The 19,504-nt window shown below is 50.8% G+C and overlaps 1 protein-coding gene across 4 annotated transcripts in view; it reads left to right on the top strand.

Annotated features, from left to right (window-relative positions):
• The window catches only part of RAP1GAP2 (RAP1 GTPase activating protein 2), a 216,497-nt gene that overhangs the window by 111,644 nt on the left and 85,349 nt on the right, over positions 1 to 19,504 (top strand). The gene's annotated exons all lie outside the window — the stretch shown is intronic.

The following is a 19,504-nucleotide window of genomic DNA, read 5'->3' as shown; positions in this document are numbered from 1 at the left end:
ACATCTAGGCCAGCCACTGCCCCACTCCTGAGGCTCTGCTAGGCAGTGACTCACAGGGAAATAATTAGGTATCTCTTTCCTGTGAGTCCCTGTTGTACCCCATCTTCCCTGACCCAATCTGTTGCAAAGTGATACCTTCAAAGGAAGTAGATAAAAGCCATCTTCCCATTACCATCCCACTTTGAATGCCCACCATGCACAGAGCTATCCTGGAATGACAGTCAGAGCCTGCGTCCTGGTGGAATTAGGAATTCAGGAGTGGGTGGGGTGCAGGGCCCACCTAGGACAGCTCTCCTCTCCTCCTGGTGGGGGTATCCAGGGGCACTGAAATCCAGACCATCTTCATCTGCCTAGTCACAGTGCTGGCATCTGAACCAGGTGTCGGGGTGGCTTGTTTGCACAGGGCAATACTGAAACGGGTCACCATTCTCAGTTTCAACCCCTTGCTCTGCAGAACTGGGTGTGGGATGCTCATCTCTGTGCTCACATACTGGTCTGTGCTTAGTCAGTCATGTCTGACTCCTTGAGACCCCATGGACTGTAGCCCGCCCGCCAGGCTCCTCTGTCCATGGGGATTCTCCAGGCAAGGATACTGGAGTGGGTTCCCATGTCCTCCTCCAGGGGATCTTCCCAACCCAGGGATCAAACCCGCATCTCTTACATCTCCTGCATTGGCAGGCGGTTCCTGGATCCCATACATCACAACTAAGACTTGGAGCGGCCAAATAAATAAATATTTTAAATAAAGGAAAAAACAATTGGGGCTTTATCCTAACTAGAGGCGCTGAAGTCATTGAAGATTTTAGTCTGAGGAGTATGATGGCTTTTGAAGAGTCACCCTGGCTTGTGTGGGAGGGAGCAGAGTGGAAGTGGGGTGGGCTGGGAGGCCACTGCAGGAGTCCAGTGGGGAGAGGATGGCGGCCTGACTCTGAGGGGCCCGTGAGGTTGTTCAGAAGTGGTCAGATCTCACATTTCCTATGTGGTGAGATGTGAGAATTTGGGGGTGAGGTAGGGGGCAAGGAAGGCCCCAGGTTTGGAGCAACTGCATAAATGTTACAGCCATTCTCTGAGAGGGAGTGCCCCGGGAGAGAGAATGAGGGCTTAAGTTCCACGTGCTGAGTTGGACAAGCCTGAGACATCAATGAGGGTGTCAGTGAGCAGCTGGGTATTTGCGGGCCAGGCTCAGAAGAAGGGTGTGACTGGAGGTAAAAACGCGGAGTTATTTTTGCTGACAGGGGAATTGAAGCTGGGGGTGGACGGGTGGGTGAACTCTCCAGGGAGAGAATGGAGCCAGCCGATGAGAGATTCCTGGGGTGGCCTCCCCAAGTTGAAGGCTGGTGCGGAGGAGGCTGGAGACATGGTGGGAGGGACAGGCAGATCTGGGTTAGTGGTCTGGCGGCTACTCAGAACTACAATGCTCACTTATGTCTCGTCTTCTCAGCGCAGGGGGAGCAGCCATCTGGGGACTGCCCTTACCAAGCCATGCTGCTGGCCCGATGCATCCCAGCATTGAGTTCAGGGCAGCAGTTGCATCCCGTTCTGTGGGTCCCTGATTCTGGTGGATGGTTTTTTTAAAAAAATAATTTTATTTGTTTTTACTTTGTGCTGCACTGGGTGTTTGTTGCTTTTTGTGGACTTTCTCTAGTTGCAGCGAGTGGGGCTGCTCTTTGTTGCTGCTCTTTGTGAGCAGGCTTCTCATTGCCATGGCTTCTCTTGTTGCGGAGCATGGGCTTCAGGAGTTGCAGCTCACTGGCTCAGTAGCTGCGGCTTGAGGCTTCGGAGCACGGCTTAGTAGTTGTGGCTCACAGGCTTAGTTGCTCTGCGGCCTGTGGGATCTTCCTGGCCCAGGCATCGAACCTGTGTCTCCTGCATTGGCAGGCGGATTCTTATCCACTGCACCACCAGGAAAGTCCATCTGGTAGATGTTTATGATGTGTTGATGATACTGGGATCCTGGTTGGAGGAGCAGGCACTTACCTTCCACGCCTCTGGTTTTGCTTGAGTCTCCTCTACCATCAGGCACTTTTCTAAATTAAGCCCGGATATATGTGTTCTTTGATATATGGACTGAAGCCTCCTCCCTCCCCATCAGTTCCACGTGGAGTCAGCTGTGAGGACCTGGGCTCCCACCTGCGATGTCCTCTGCAGGGTGGGATTGAGCCCAGACACTGAGGTCTGGGACACCACGGGGTGGAGGCTGGACTCTCTCCAGGGGGTCACTGGCTCTGGAGTTCCATCAGCCCCCAGCCCTGCCAGCATCTGGACAGGGGAGGAGGGTCTGACTTGGTTTCCTGGCACTGCAGGCTTGGGGCAGGGGTGGCAGGGAAACCCCTTTGGTGTTGATTAGCTTGGGAGTCACAAAATCTCAGGGGTGGTGATCCATTTCCTTTCCAGGTAAGTTGGAGGCCAGGAGGTGGGAAATGACTTCCCCAAGGTCCCACTGAAGATAGCTGTCTTCCTTCTATGGCCATAGAGTCAGTTCAGTTCTAAGACACAAACCATTTTTGATACAATGCTCTCATCCCACCCCACACACCAGGGACAACCCTCCTCTAGTTGCTCCCCCGACTGGAAAGGGCCTGATGGAGCAGAAGCTGGCCTCCAGCCTGAGAAGCACCCTGCAGATCCCTTCCCCCAACTGGCATGCCTGCTCCAAGGGGTCCTCTCTGCCCCTCCCCTACCTCTTTGTGTTGTGGTTTTCAAGGTTGTTTTTTTTTTTTCCCTTGCTAATATGAAACTGAGAAAAAGCCACCAAAGAAATGCTGAGCAGATGGGCAGAATGTGAGCCCAGTTCCCAGCCAGAATTCAAACTGTGGATGGTGTAGGGTGGGCTGGGAGAAGGGCTGGGGGCTGTCTTCCTGGGAATGCAGTGCATCGTTTCCAGGCTCACGTTTTTTATGATCCAGTTTTCATACCCAAATGGATCACCCGGCACTCAGGAGAGCCATGTGTATCTCCTGCGCTGTGCCAGACCCCATGGGGTCAAACCAAGGCCACCGTCCTTGTCCCTCAAAGAACCTGCTGTCTTTGGGAGGCCTTAACTGAGCAGAAGAAGCCATATGGCTCAGCATGTGGCACGCTGCAGTGAGTCCAGTGGCTTCTCAGTGGGGGAGAGGAGTGAGGATGGCTTCGCAGGGAGGCCGGTGGGGGAGTTTGGAAGGGACCCTAATGTCTAGCACGGGGGTTGGTCGACCCCCCGCCCCAGGAATGACCGTAGAACAACCTTTTGGGCTTGAAGAGGGTGGGGTTGACCCTCCTGATTCTTTTCTAGCTCGCAGTAAGTGCACGGGCGTTCTGTTGAGGGTGGTGATGCCGGGGCCTTGGTGTGACCTTGATCCGAATTGTCGCACTCGTCTCTGGAGCCCCACCAGGCCTAGTCTGGGAGGTGACCCTCGCTTAGCCTCCTCTGTCCCTCTCTTTGCTAGTCTGAGGGCAGCCTCCTCCACCCCAAAACCTTCCCCTTTCCCGAAGACAACAAGGAGGCCTGAGTGCCCGCTGTTGGGGGAGCAGAAAGTCACGCTCCTGCTTTGTCCCCTGGCTCTTTGTTTTGCATCCCTCAAAACCCCAGCGGTGTGTCAGGCAGGCGTGAAGTCCCCAGAGGTGGGGAAGAAAGTGGACGTCAGAGGAGCCTTCTTTGCACTTCCTGCGTTTCCTGTGGGCAGGGCTGTGTTGGGTCTCTGCCTCCCGCCCTCACGAACTGCCCACTAGCCACCCTCTCTCCTGGGTGGTGGGGGTGTGGGTGCTGGGGTTTCTTTTCCAGCTTGGAGCCCAGCCCCAGGCCCGATGTCAGCTCTTTCTTTGCCCCTGGTTCCTGCCCCTTGTCTTCTGTTCTCACTCTGAAAAGAGACCACACCTCTCTGTCAGGATTGAGTGAGGGGTGTCAGGTCCCATCAGATCCGCCACGTTTGTGTGGCGAGGTGAGGGGGCCTTTGTGGGAAGGGTTGGGACCCCTCTGGGGTGGGGCAGGAAGGGCTCAAGAACAGCGGCAGGGATTTGGTTCCCCCTCCTTAAGAAAGCCCTGGGTGGGGTGGGGGGCATGATAGTCGGGACTTGCATTCCCCATCCCAGCTGCGACCGCCTCCCAGGAGTTCAGCTGGCTTTCTCGCTGGCGCTCCTGGGAGGGCTGTCCCTCCTGGGAGGGCTGTCCCTGGTCTCCACACGGACCCTGTTTATGTTGCTGGTCCAGATGCCATCCTCTCAGGAACCACTTCCCAGGAGGCCTCTGATTTCGTGCAGTGGGCAGGGGAGCCCGAGGGCAGTGCACATGTGACAGGGGGCTTCCTGGCTCTGCACCTGTCGGGGGTGCGCCTTGGAGGCTTAGCGAGCTGGGGGATGTGTGTGCACGCCACCTGCATGAACCCACCATCACGTGTGCACGTGTGTGTATTGGACCTGATTTTGTTCATTGTTTTAAGGCCAGCTAGCCTACATTTCTTTTTTCCCTTCTCAAAGACATTCTGTTTTAAAATTTTTTCTTTATTTTTAAAATTTTTATTGGAGTATAGTTGTCTTTTTCTTTTTTTAGTTTTTTAAAAATTTATTTATTTTAATTAGAGGATAATTGGTTTATAATATTGAGTTGGTTTCTGTCATACATCAACATGAATCAGCCATGGGTATACATATGTCCCCTCCCTCTTGATGGAGTATAATTGCTTTACAATATTGTGTTATTTTCTCCTGTACAGCAAAGTGAACCAGTTACACATATACACATATCCCATCTCTTTTGGGTTTCCTTCTTGCAAATGACTTTAGGTGTAACCAGATTTTTAAAAAGTTTACATACATTGAAATGCATGAGTCTTAACTGTGCACTGTTATTAATGAGTACACCCATAGGACCCATACTCTGACTCAGATGTAGGCTCTTTTTGGTCCCCCAGAACATTCTATCATGTCCCTTCTTTAGTCGATCCCAACCACCCGCCCTTGGGAAGCAACCAGTGTTCTGGGATTTTTTTTTCCCCAATGTAAATTAGTTTTCACCTGCTCTAGAACTGAATTTAAAAGAGATCACATGTAGCCTGCACGTGCTTGCGTCCAGCTCAGCATAGTATCTGTGAGATCCGCCCACGCTGTAGAGCGTATCCGCAGTTTGTTCCTTTTAGCCCCACTGTATGAATATAGCACACTTGGTTTATTCTGTTGAGGGACCTTTGGGTTGTTTCCAGCTTTGAGCTGTAATGAATAGCCAGATGCTTTGACTATTCTGGTATACGTTTTGTTCTGGACACGTGTTTTCATTTCTCTTAGGTAAATATCTAGTGGGAAACGGCTGGGTCAAAGGGGAGGTGAATGTTTAACTTTATAGGAAGTCACCAAACTTTTGGCCAGGTGGTTGTACCATTTTATGTCCCCACCAGCAGCATTATGAGAGCTCTGACTGCTTCACATCCTTGTCAACATTTGCCATTGTTAGTCTGTTTAATTTTAGCCGCTTGGGTGGGAGTGTAGGGAGAGGGTATTTCATTGTGGCTTTGATTTGCATTTGTCCGATGACTAATGACATTGAACACTTTCTCACATGCTTGTGGACCATTCTTACGGTTCCTCTGTCCCTCCTACCCCTTTAAAATGGGGTTGTTTGTCTTCCTGTAGGCATTCTTTACATATTCTAGATACAAGCTCACTCCTGTCTTAATAGCGTCATTGATGAACAGAAGTTTTAAAATTTTGATGATGTTCAAAATTGATGTTCATCAAAGTTGATGATAATGTTCAAAATGATGTGGGTTATTTCTTGTTTTGTGTCTATAGCTTTCTGCATCCTAAGAATTCTTTGCTTACTCTGTATCACAAAGATTTTCTTCCATTTTTTTCTTCTGGAAGATTTCTGGTTTGAGCTATGGATCTAAGATCGATCTCAACTTAACTGTGTGCCATGATCCAGGGGCCCCCAACCTCTGGGATCTAATGGCTGATGATGTGAGGTGGAGCTGATGCAATCATAACAGAGATTAAAGTGCACAAGAAATGTGATGTGGTTGAATCATCCTGAGACCGTCTCCCACCCCCGAGTCTGTGGAAAAAATTGTCCTCCATGAAACTAGCCTCTGGTGCCAAAAAGGTTGGGGACCACTGAATAGGCATCGTTGGGCAGCAAGCCCTGTACTTGCCCAGCCTTGAGATTGAAGAAGGAACCAGGAGTCAGTGAGAGAGACCTCCGTGGCTTAATGGACAGAGGATCTCATGTCTGAGACAAGGCCCTGGAGTGACACTCCACTGTGTGTGGCAGACGCAGGGCAGGACAGGCAGCAGGCTTTGCTCCGGGAGGGGAGAAGGAGGTTAAGTTATAGGTGGAATTGACATCGGGTTGACTCATCGGTTACCAGGGAAACCAGCAGAGGAACACTCCTTCACTGCCTCTTTGCCCCTTTGCTAAGGTATCATGGTGAGCATGTTCTGATCTGAAGATTAGAACAATCACTAGCTGGGTCGGGGGGCAAGTATGTAGGCATTCACTGATTGTGCTCTGTGACTAAGAGGGAAAGTCTGTTGGGTGTGGAGGGTGTAGGTGAGGCCGGGACTGGTCAAGCAGGGGGATGTACAGGGAGCAGAAGAATAGCCATCATACTGGTGTCGAGGTCCATTTATTCTCGTATGGATGTCCAGTCATTGAAAAGACTGCGTTGCTTTGAGACCTTAGTCCAAAATCCGCTGACTGTATCCAGGCACCCTTGCCTGTGTGTGGTTTCTCTGTAAGCCCTGGTGTTTCTCTGGATCAGGGATGGTAAATGAATGACCCTTGTGCCATCACTCCAGCCTTCTGCCCTGATGGCAGACGTCAGTAATGATCACAGCATCCTTGCTCATGAGTTTAGACGTGGTCTCAGGATCCTCTCCAGCGAAGCCCTGCAGGCAGCCACTGCCAGTCATTGGGAGCTGACATTTGAGATGAATTGTTCGTGGCATCTCTGACTGAACTTGGCGGAAGAGGTTAAGTTGTTTGCTCAAGGTCCCACAGCTGGTGAGAGCAGAGCCAGGATTTGGATTCAGGTCTGTCTGTGTGGCTCGGAAGCCTGTGCTGTCTTCACCACGCTCCAGACTGTGAGTCGTGTGAGCTTGTTACTTAATCTCCCTGTCCTCCAGTTTCTTCCCCTGTAGAGTGGGGACAGTGACCACCTAGAGGAGCAGGTATGAAGAGTAACGAGGTACATCATGAAGCAACTAGCGGAGTGCTTACCACATAATGGGGGCTCAGTAAATGGTTGTGATAACGATGATGGTGATGACAATGGTGATGATGGTTATATAGTTCTTGCCCTGAGACACATAAAGAGGACTTTTCTCTAGGGAACTGGGAACCACCAGCTCATGAGAGTCCCTTGCCTGCTCCCATGGAGACTTCTGAGCTGGAGGCATTGGGGCGGGGGAAGCCCTGCTTCCTAGAAATTGCTAATGGAGCTCAAACTTCAGGTCTTGGCCTAGGCGTCTTGGACCTTATTTCTTTCTCTCCTTTGTTTCAGGGAAATAGGCCATCTGGGCTTCTAGAACGATCTCCCTGGGAGTCCTTTCCCCCTCTCCTTTGATTCTCTAGTCCATCTCCCTTTCCTTCTGATGGACCATATGATCTCCTCCATTGGGGAGGCTCATCCAGTTCCTGGACCCGTATCCCTTTGAGGCTCTTCCTCAAAAAGATGACACAGTATGGAGTAGCAGTTAAGGACATAGTTTCTGGAGCCCACCTGCCTTTAAGGCTTTGCCATTTCCTAGCCGTCTCGGCCTTATTTCCCTCATTTGTAGAGGAGGAATATGAGAGTACCTGCCACGTGTGTTTGTAATGGGGATTAACTGAGATGATGTGCTACAGAAATGTTAGTCATTATTCCTCCAGAGAACAATGCTCGGAGGTAAAGTCAGAAGGGAAGTACCCTGATTTTTCTGTTGTTAATATAATACCTCCTCAATTCTTCTTGATTTCCTGCCCTGCCTGGTACCCAGGATTGAGTGCCTGTCCGTATCCAATGAACAAAAATTGAAATTGCATCATATGTGATTGGCCCCACCTGAGCCCTGTGTATCAGACCCAAAACCCTGCCTGGTAACTGTGGATGATCCTGAGGGTATTGGAAAAAGGCCAAAACCCAAGATCCTGTCCAGCAAAGACAGAAGGACCTGGGGGAGGGGTCTTTAGGGAAGGAGCATCCTTCTGGATCTTGTTCCCGACCCTTGAAGTCAGGCTGCCCTGGGCCAGTCAGGGTTCACAGGCCAGGTGGTCCCCAGGGTGACAGGGACAGCCTGCAGAGCTGGAGTCCTCATGAAGGATTTGGGGATTGGACTGAGTGGAGACCTGATAATTCAAGGCCATGGAGAGTCCCAGGGTTGGCCTTGGAATGCATTTTATAATCTGTTTATCCCCATCAGAAGGTTCCTTCCTGATTCCTTTTGCCTGAAGCTATATTGAAAGGAGTCTATATTTCTAGACAGACACTGACTTTGTGCTTTGATAGAGCCCTTGGCGTTTGGGGCGTCTGCTTTTTTTAAAAACAATGTATTTGGCTGTGCTGGATCTTCCTTGTTGCACGGTGGGCTTTCTGTGGTTGCAGTTACTCTCTAGTTGTGGTGCTCGAGCTTCTTATTCCACTGGCATCTCTGGTTGTGGAGCACGGGCTCTAGGCACACGGGCTCCAGCAGTTGTGGTGCATGGGCTTAATTGCTCCATGGCACGTGAAATCTTCCGGGACCAGGGATCAAACCCATGTCCCCCGCATTGGTGGGCGGATTCGTAACTGCTGGGCCACCGAGGAAGTCCAGGGCGTCTCCTTGGGGATGCTTCTCTTGTGTGATGTTGTGCAGTTCAGTCATCTCCTAGGAACGTCAGTTCCTCCACTGGTGAGACTGAGCCCACCCTGCAGGGTTGCTGTGAGGGTTATAGGAGGAAGCAGGTGGGCAAGGGCTTCAGGAAACACCAGGCACCCACATAGTATTATGTTGTTATATGACTGATACTTGTGGTTGTTACCGTGGGCAGCGAGCTAAATGCTTGTGGGGTGGTTTCATTGATTATCCTACTCTTCTTCTCTTCGGGCTGCCATACGCACTACAGCACTGAGACCGGCTCAGGAGTGGGGTCCTGCCAGATTCCATGCCCCACCTCTCGTCCCAACCCGCCTGTGCGCCTGGAGGGGCGTGTCATTGACTTGACACTCAGGTCCAGTGTGCCTGGCACTTTTGGGGGACAGTGCACAGTGGGTCCTGTGTTTGTTCCTGGGGGCGTCACCCCTGCACTTCTGAGCCCCTTAGGTACTCCCTGTGTGTACCCCCTTAGTAGACCCCCTTCTCTTGGCTGAGTATGGAGATGGAGTTTCAGGCCTTAGGGTGTGTATTCATTTCCTGGGGCTGCCGTAACAAAGTCCTGCAAACTTGGTGGCTTAAGACGACAGAAATGGATTCTCCCACAGCTCTGGAGGCTAGAAGTCTGATATCAAGGTATGAGAAGGGCAGAGCTCCCTCCAAAGGCCCTAGAGAAGGAGAATCCTTGTTGGTTTCTTCCAGCTGCTGGTGACTGCAGGCATGCCTTTGGTTTGGGGCTACATGTTTCCAATCTGCCTCCGTCTTCACGGGACCTTCTCTTCTCCCTGAGTCTGTGGGTCTTTTATGAAGATTTAAGGCCCACCTGGCTTCTACCTGGATCTTATCTCAAGATACTTGATTATACCTGAAAATAAGTCACATTCATAGAATCTTGGGTAGACATATCTTTTGAGGAGGCCACCATTTAACCCTCTATAAGAGCTGTGATGGGAGCCTGGTGAGGCTCCGAAGCTCTGCCAGCAGCTGCTCGCCCTTGTGTAGTTAGAAGTCACTCAGGTGTGACCACAGGGGTGTGTTTGTATGTATGTGTGTGTGATGGGGTGGGGCGTTGCTGGCACAGGGCTGGAAGGAACTGGCCCAGAGCAGCCACAGCTCCATGTCCTGAAGGGCAGGACGTGCTCTCCTGTTCTTGCTGTCACAGAGCTCGGTACATAAGGAGCCCAGAGTAAGTGCTTCATCAACCCTTGGTGGTTGGTTCTTAATTCATACTCATGGTGGTACTTTAGTTCCTCGGTCATGTCTGACTCTTGCGAACCCATGGACTGTAGCCCGCCAGGCTTCTCTGCCCCTGGAATTTCCCAGGGAAGAATACTGGAGTGGGTTGCTATTTCCTTCTCCAGGGAATCTTTTCAACCCAGGAATTGAACCTGGGTCTCCTGCATTGCTGGCAGATTCTTTACTCACTGAGCCACCAGGGAAGCAATACATATGCATAATAGGTGATTTATGAATTCTCATGGACTGATCCAGCCTTGAGAATGTGGCATTGAACAAAAAAGCCCAGTATTTTCTTGGAGTTTTTATTAGATTTTTTCTGCAAGTAAACAGCACACCCTGTTTTAACTAAGATGATATATGCTTCTTATTAAAAATGTAAGCAATAGTAAATTATAAAGAAAGTAAAAAAAAAAAAGAATTTAAAACGAAACCCTAGTAATAATCCCACCATCCAGACATATTCATCATTACTATTTGCTAAATCTGCAGACATCTCGGCATCATGCGCACATTTAGAGGCATAAATAAATGGGATCGTGTTGTTGGTGCCCATTTATAATAAAAGGAGTTAAATTCGATTTTACTTGCATTCAACCAGTGAAGAGAAAGCCAGGCCACTCAGAAGGAGTCACTGAAGTTTAGATAAATGTTTTTACTCTAGAAGAGATAGTAACCCCTGTAAGAGTCCTCTGAAGATGAGCTAAATTGTTTTATTAAATTCTTTTATTGAAAACAGACAAATCTTTGAGGGTAGAGACATTAATTTTTAAAAAATACTTACTTGTTTCTTTCTGTCTGTGCTGGGTCTTCCTGGCTGTGAGCAGGGGGCTTTCTCTAGTTGCGGGGAGTGGTGGCTATTCTTTGCTGTGATATGCGGGCTGCTTGTGCAGTGGCTTTCCTTGTTGCAGAGCATGAGCTCTAGGCTTCAGTAATTGCAGTTCCCGGGCTCTAGAGCCCAGGCTCAATAGTTGCCCCGTGGCATGTGGAATCTTGCCGGACCAGAGATTGAACTGGTGTCCCCTGCATTGCAAAGCGGATTCTTAACAACTGGACCACTACAGGATGCCCCCATTAATTTTTTTAAAATAAATTATTCCCACTTTATACATACTGTTTGGCTCCCTGCTTTGAAATGTGAGAATCAGGTGGCTTTGGAGGTGAGCTGGTGCTCTCTGAGAACAGCCTGGCTCATTCACTCCTTTTGACGGGAACTGCTGGGCCCTTAATAGCAGCCCGGGCAGAAAGGATCTGCATCTCCAGGTGTGTGGAGAGGTGGGGGGAGCCTTTCAAGAGCCCCGGCTCAGTTCCACATGGAAATCAAGCAGAACCCCTTGTGGGAGAGAATTGGGTTTGCTAGCAAATGACACGGCTGAGCTGATTTGATTTGGCGGCAGGCTGCAGAGGTTATGTGTCACAGAACATTTCAGTTTTGCAGGGTCGAGACATGATGCTAGACAGTCAGAGTTCCTTCCTTCCCGTGGATCTGTCAGAAGGTTTGTGTTAGTTTCTTATAGCTGCTGAAACAGATGACCACAAGTGTAGTGGCTTAAGACAAATGGATTTCTCATCTTCGAGTTCTGGAGGTCAGAGGTCTGAAATGGGTTGCATGGGACTAAAATCGAGGTGTCCACGGGACCACATTCCTTCTGGAGACTGTAGGAGAGAATTTATTTCGTTGCCTTTTCCAGCTTCTAGAAAGCCACCTGCATTCCTCGGCTCCTGCCCCATTGCTCTATCTTCAAAGGGAGCAACACTGATCGGGCCAGGCCCCTCCCACACTGCCATCTCTCCCATCCTCTCTCTTCTGTCTCCTTCTATTATAAGGACACTTTTGATTATATTCCTGGAAAATCCAGGATCCTCCTCTCACCTTAGGGTTGGCCGATTACAATCTTAATTCCACCTGCACCTGAATCCCCATTGTCGCCATTAACCTCACATACTCACAGGTCGTGAGGATTAAGGACAAGAGCATCTTTTGTAGGTGGGCATTGTTCCGCTATGACAAGCTCAGGGTTCAGTAGGAGAGGCTAGGTCCTGTTAGAGTTAGGTTCCTCATCTGTAAAGTGTGGGAGATTTTTTTACCCCACTTCCTAGCGGAAATCCTTGAGGCCTAGCACACAGTAGGTCTTCCTTCTATGGGATTCTGTGGCCCTGTAACTGATCTTTGGCTTGCGTGATTTCATGACTTTGTGAGATCATGACTGATTATATGATTTCAAATGTCCTCCCCTGACCATTGGAGAAAGGAATGGCAACCCACTCCAGTAGTGTTGCCTGGAGAATTCCATGGAAAGAGGAGCCTGGCAAGCTCAGTGCAAGGGGTCGCGAAGAGTCGGACACAACTGAGCGACTAACACACACACACACACACACACACACACACACACCCCTGACCATGTGTAGGCCATGGGGTTTGACTTCCATGGAGAAAAGAAGCCCACTCAGCACTCATATTGTCAATATAGAGCTGAGATGTGACCTTGATTTTGTTACCTTCAATCAGCAACTTGCTGATCCCCCATCCAGGCAGAAAACTAACCCCTCGTGGAGGAAAAAAAATGACACACGCGAGCTTCCAGCCCTGATTTGAGCTGTCCAGTCTTTCTTTGAAAGGAGGTGCCATTGCCTGTCTCTAGTCACAGGTGGTTATCTTCCCCCTGTCTAACCTGAATCTTTCTTGCTGTGATCTCAGCCTGCTGGCTCTCAGCTTGGCTGGTAGGGAGACAGCCAAGCGGGTCATCAGGTCGATAATGCATCGAATCCTGGTGATCTGTTTTTAACAGATTGCATTCTAAGGTGTCACCATGTCTGTCCCAGGACCATGTTCTTGTGCTTGCTGTTAGAGTGGCCTGTCTGTTGCGGATGTGGGGTCACCTGGAGGTGAGGGTGGGGAGGGGTGAGCGGGGCAGGGGGTGGCGCGGGAGGCCCATCACTGTGCCGAGACTGGCCGTACTTAGATAACCCTCCCCAGGTGACCTGCCTGGCACGGAAAGTCCCCCTCCTGGTCCCTCAGGTCAGATAGTGTTGCTTGGCTACGGGGCAGCCAGCGAGGTTCTGGCAGGGAGAGTAAACAGGCACACGTGTTTAAAATTCAATATCCCTGGGAGGGTAAACACCCGATCAGGGCCTTCCAACCCACCGATAATCTCTAATTCTCCTCGCTTTGTGAGAGAGAGAGAGAGAGAGAGAGAGAGAAAGAGAAAGAGAGAGAGAGAGTGTGTGTGTGTGTGTGTGTGTGTGTGTGTGTGTGTTGGGGTGGGGGTGGGGCGGCACTGCACAGAGACCCAGATGGTCTCTTCTGGGAATTGGCTATCAGCTGTTGTGAGGGATCGGCAGGGGTCAGAGAGTTACAGCCTCAGCCCCATGAGGACTGTCACCCTGGTCACCCGGGCGAGACTCCTGGGAACCCCTGGGGATAGCCTGGACTCCTCGTGGAATGGAACCATTGAACCGGGGATCTGGGGGCAGCTGGCCCAGACTCTGGACTGCAGAGAGATCGCTATGGTGGGCTGGATCCCTGTGGAAGGCATGCAGCACGTGGGCCACCCAATATTGTAGAAGAGGGGGGTTGAAATTGATAATCTGCTGGCCAACTGGGTGTCTTGTGAGGGACTGTCTGACCAGAAGGAAGGATGCCTTTTTCCAACTGGTCCAGCCAGAGGGGCGCCCTGTTTTAATTCACACAAAGGCACTTTGTAGGTGAGCTTTGGTCTTGCTAAAGGGAAACTCATTGTGCTGGTTGAGTCCTCAAGACCTCCTGCGGGATGCTGAGCATCACATGGCCTGTTCCTAGGCACCTCACTTGCCTCCTGAGGAGGAGCGGCAGACTTACTCCCTCTGTGTGGGGTGGGAAAGTGGGCTAGCATCCGCTTAGATGCAGGTACAAAAATGCCTGCTTGCGGCATCTCCCAGCACTTAGTGGGGGAGACCCTGGGGTGGGGCCCTACTGAGGTCATTCCTGGCCGCCCTCATTAGATGGTAATGGGTGGTCTACAGCCAATGAGGCTGATTATTTTCCCTGCATGCATTTTGTGCTTTCTCCTCTTCTGTTGCTTGGGATTCTTCCTTGCCCGCCCACCCCACAACCTTCCTCCTTCTTTCTAAATCTCCTCAATCAAAGGTGCAGCTTGGGCCTCACCTCTTCCATGAAGCCTTCCCTGAAAGCCCCTAGTAGGAGTTTGTATTGCTTGCTCTCCTGCATGGGAGCACCTAACAGGTGGAAGTGCCAGCGAAATCCTTTCATTCACTTGGCAAATATTTATTGATCACCAGCCATGGATTGGGGACTGCTTTAGGGCCCAGGGAACCAGCAGTGAGCCTGGCAGGCATGATTGCTGCCCTCACAGAGCTTGCTGTCCAGTGAGGGAGATGGATAGTAGATAAGAAAGTTATCAGACAACAGCAACTTCTGATCAGTGCTCTGAAGAGAGGCACAAACTTGGTGTTTGTGGGTTGGGCATCATTTTCAGGGTGCTCTTTGAGAATACAGTGTCTGTGGGAGGGAGAAGTGGTTTTCCCTGGGGCTCAAGGAAGACCCGGAGAAGGCAATGGTAACCCACTCCAGTACTCTTGCCTGGAAAATCCCATGGATGGAGGAGCCTGCTAGGCTGCAGTCCATGGGGTCGCTAAGAGTCGGACACGACTGAAGCGACTTAGCAGCAGCAGCAGCAGCAGCAGCAAGGAAGACCTGTAGGAGGTAACATTTAAGCTGAGCACTGAAGACCCTGATGTTGGGATAGATTGAGGGCAAGTGGAGAAGGGAACGACAGAGGATAAGACGGTTGGATGGCATCACTGATTTGAGCAAACTCTGCGAGATGGTGAAAGATAGGAAAGCCTGGTGTGCTGCAGTCCATGGGGTCGCAAAGAGTCGGACATGACCGAGTGGCTGAACAACAACTGAAGATGAGAAGGAATGCCCATGTGAAGAGATGGGGTTGTCTGGATGCTGGAAATAAGAAGTGCAAAGGCACTGAGACAAGGAAGAGTTGGTGCTTCGCCTTTTGTTTCCTTTTTAATCTTTTGCTGTGCCGCACAGCATGTAGGATCTTAGTTCTCCAGTAAGAGATCAAACCTGTATCCCCTGCATTGGCAGCGTGGAATCTTAACCACTGGACCCCCAGGGAAGGCCTGGGTGCATGCTTTTTCTTTTTCTTTCTCCTTTTTCTTGAAATATAGTTGATTTACAATGTTGTGTTAGTTTCAGGTATACAACAAAGTGATTCAGTTATAAATAAATATATATGCATATTTATTTAAAATGTATATATATGTATATATGGATACATTTTATACATATGTAACATAGATATGGGTATATAAAATGTATGCATATATATGTTCTTTTTCAGATTCTTTTCCATTAAAGGTTATTACAAGATATTGACTATGGTTCCCTGTGCTCTACAGTAGGACCTTGCTGTTCTTCTGTCTGAACTTTTGAGGAACACAGAGGAGGCCTGTGTGGCTGGAATAGGGTGAGCAAGGGGAGGCTGCAGAGAGGCAGAGTGTGCCAGTCCTGTGGGTCTTAAGAAGGGTTTGGAACCTGATCAGTGGGGCGCTGTGATTCATCTCTGACTGCTTCGTGGCTGTAAATCAGCAACAGTGGAAGGAGGGAGACCAGATCGGAGGCTGTTGCTCTAGTCCAGGCAAAAAATGAAGGAGACTTGAACCTGAGGCAGAGTGGGGGTGGGGCGGGTGGCTGTTGGTAGTGGAGATGGGAGAGATAGGAAGGGATTAGGGTTATGGTGAGCAAGTCAGGAACATGGGAGGTGCTGGTGGATTGGACCTGGGAGTTGATGGAAGGGAGGGATCTTGATGTCTCGTCATCCCAGGTGGGGCTGGAGCGATGGGTAGGTTTGGGTCCCATCTTAATGAGAAGGAGAAGCCCGCGGAGAGACAGGTTCAGAAGAGCAGATCAGGAGCTCTATATTGGACATGCTGAGTTTGAGATACCCATGAGACCGCAGATTTGCTAATTTGGAGATCCAAGGAGAGGTCAAGGTTAGAGACATTCAGGTGGGGGTAGCAGTGTACAGCTGGAATTAAATTCCAGACAGATGGTTAAGTACCTTGGGATGGCAGGAGAGACAGAGATGAGGGGAGATCCCAGCCTGAGCCTTGAGGGTCTCCAAGAAGAAGAGGAGGAGCCTGCGAGGAGAGCTGAAGAAGACCCTGGTACCCTCAAAGGAGGAGGAAGTAGTACTGAGGATGAAGATGAGGGCAGAAGTTCTTCTGGGCTTTGGCAACATGGAGGTCAGTGATGACCTTGACCAGAGCAGTTTCAGGGGAGCTGTGGGGCCAGGTTGATTGACGGATGGAGGCAGGAAGATAGTCACGAAGAGGTACAGAATTCTGCAGGGCTGACCAGAGTGGCCATGTGTAGAAAGACGGTGTTTCTGTCTGCTCCAGCTGGAGCTGGGGTCTTCTGTGTGCACAGCCAGGCACACAATCCTCCTGGTAGCTAGGACCCCGTGACCACCTTGCCCCACCAAGGCACCAGGCTCTCTTCACAGCTCGGCACATGGTTTCCCAGGGCAGGACATATCCAGGCTGTTTGGTGATTCCAGGAGGGGATGGTCATGGTTGTGAGAGACCAGCCTGAGCTGTACACATTCAGCCAAAATCCTGAACGCACCTTCCTTCTGCGTCCTTTAGGCCTGTCCATTAGGCCTGGGAGAGCAGGGTCATGATTTCACCTCCTGGCGGCCCTTTGGGACTGGTCACTCCCAGGGCTCCAGTTCACTCTCTCCTCTGGATAGCCGTGTGGCCAGAGGAATTCCCAATTCAGTGTAAACGGGGCTGTGTCTTGGGACCAGAGAACATCACCTGCCCTCTGGGGGGCTGAGAGGGGCCTGGAAATGTGTCTGGGGCTGTCTCAGCTGCATCCATCTGAGGAGCCGGGAGTTGACTTGGTTCTCCAGTTGGACCATCCATTCTGCTCACCTGGCCCCCTTGTGGCCCCTATCATCAACAGCAGGCTGAGGGAGGGGGACTGGGGAACAGTGACAAATCCACCAGCTGCCTGCTAAGCCATCTGGGTCAGGCTGCCAGGAGCTGGGCCCACCACTGTGTCCACTGCCATCCTTGCTGCTTGGGTGTCCCTGGAGACCTCCTTGGGGGAGACCAGGCCTCGGTCAGGATGAGCTCCATGTTCGCAGCATCACAGGCTCCTCTGCTGTTTCGGTCCCGCCCTGCTGGCTTCAGAGAAGGTCTGGAAGGTGACATCAGCCCTCGGAGCCAGGCGCTGGCACCACTTCCAAAACATCCACTGAATGCACGGACGGATCTCTTCTGGTGGGAAAGGAGTGGACTGTGAGAAGCAGGCTGAGGTCTCTAACTTCGCGCCTCCTTCACTCAGCGTGCCTCCTTTGTTGCCGGTCTGCTTTTGAGGAGGGGACCACTGGGCAGGCAGATTGCAAACGGCAACAGATAACTGTCTATAGCAGGAGGGTGTGTGCAGCTGGCTAATGGTCCTGGCCTTGGGGGCTCATAAACCTCCCAAGGACTGGGTGTGTGTGTTTGCATGAATGAGTGTTTATGGTGTGTGGGGTGAATGTGAACGTTTGGGTAGGTCTTTGTTGTACTGTTATGTTTCAGGGTGCTGTATGGGGGTGGGTGGGTGCTGGGGGATTCTGCATTGGAGGGAATATCTTTTGCCTTGTGAAGGCCTGTGTTTTCCCCAGCGCCCCGTTTTATTCGTCCCAGCTGGCACAAGGGGGCAGGGCAATCGTGTTATTTGACATATGGTTTAGAGGGAAGAGAGCTGCTTAGTGTCACAGTCCCCCGCATTGTATACATATAATTAGGCTCTTGGAGCTCAGAGGACTGATTGTAAGATCACTCGGGACCGAAGCGTTTATTTAGGTGATCATTAACGAGAAGATGGGGAAGGAAGAGAACATGCAATTTGCAAACATGCCCTTCCTGCAGGTTAGTCTGAAATGAAACTCCCAGCAACCTTCCTCCTGCCGTCTCCTGCCTTCAGGAGAGGGCCAGGTCAGAGTCTTTTAGGGGCTGCCCAGGGTTGAGACTAGTTTCCAGGTGGTGCTAGTGATGAAGAACCCGCCAGCCAATGCAGGAGGCAAAGAGAGGCTGATTGATCCCTGGGTCGGGGAGGTCTCCTGGAGGAGGAAATGGCAACCCCCCTCCAGTATTCTTGCCTGGAGAATCCCCATGGACAATAGGAGCCTGGTGGGTTATAGTCCATAGAATTGCAGAGTCAGACATGACTGAAGCGACTTGGCACGCATGCAGCATGCACAGGGTTGAGATGGGGGTGCCTCGGATGGCATCTCCTGGGGAACATCTGGGAGTAGGATCCCCCAAAGTTGCCAGTTTCCCATGATTTCTTTCCTGATATTGCCCTTTGCTCAGCCCAGCACAAAGCATGTATTGATGTATTCGGTTCTCAGCCCTGAACATCTGATGAGAATTGGTTGTGTGTTAGGCAAGTACTGGCTCCAGCAAAATCCTAGTAACCTATTGTCCTGGGTGGAGGCGAGTGCTAACAGGAAGGGCCCAGATGAGTTCGGACTCAGATAATCTCTAAACCTTGTTTTTGCCACTTACTAACAGTGCTAATGTGGGCAGGGGGTATGGGGAGCTTTGTTTCATAGTAGACGTGGGTCAGTTGGGACATTTTGTAGGCAGGAAGGTGCTGGGGAGGCAAATAGCTTGCTGGTCCCTCTGGGGCGACAGATTAGCCCCGATGGAGGGGAAGGGAGAGCAGCCACCTGCATATCCCATAATGAGCGTGGAAACAGAGGAGGCACAGAGATGGAAGAGACTCACTGAGAAGGTTGGTGTGTGGTGTATATCTTGGTATATGGCGCCTCCTACTTTAGAAAGAGGTGAGGTTGCTCCCTGGCACTCACTCAGTCTTGCCTGAACCGCCCTGGGCATGAGCTGGGTAGTGAGAGTAGGATGAATGTTTATTTTGCTGATGAGCGAACCGAGGGCCGATCACAGTCACGTGACTGGCTGCTGGCGGACGCCTCCCCAGTGGTAGGTGGTTATGTTCGTGGGTCCTTGAGATGATGCTAGACTCTGCCAGGAGGACGGGGACACTCTCGTGGATGGGTGGGGGAGCTGGAAGGGGAGCCTTGGGCAGGGGACAGCTTCTGGGATCAAGGAAGGAGAGCGGGGTTTTCTGGGGAGGCCGCAGGTTCCCCGTTTGCTCTGTGACGTGTTCTCTGTGAGTCAGAAACCCAGGAGCTCCTGTAGCCTCTTTTCTCTTCCAGGTACATGTCAGGGCCGGGATTGAGAGAGGAGGCTAACTGATCCCACAGTCCTTAGTGCTTGGTTCTTTTATTTTTTTAATTGAAGTATAGTTGATTTGCAATGTTGTGTTAGCTTCAGGTATACAGCAAAGTGATTCATACCTACACATATATATTAATATGTCGTTAGTCACTCAGTCGTGTGTGATTCTTTTTGACCCCATGGACTATAGTCCTCCAGGCTC

This window comes from Bos mutus, chromosome 19 (genome assembly GCF_027580195.1).
Source record: "Bos mutus isolate GX-2022 chromosome 19, NWIPB_WYAK_1.1, whole genome shotgun sequence".
In the NCBI taxonomy this organism is placed as follows: Eukaryota; Metazoa; Chordata; class Mammalia; order Artiodactyla; family Bovidae; genus Bos; species Bos mutus.
Note: the sequence above shows the minus strand (reverse complement) of the source record. Positions and strands in the feature narration are given on the sequence as shown.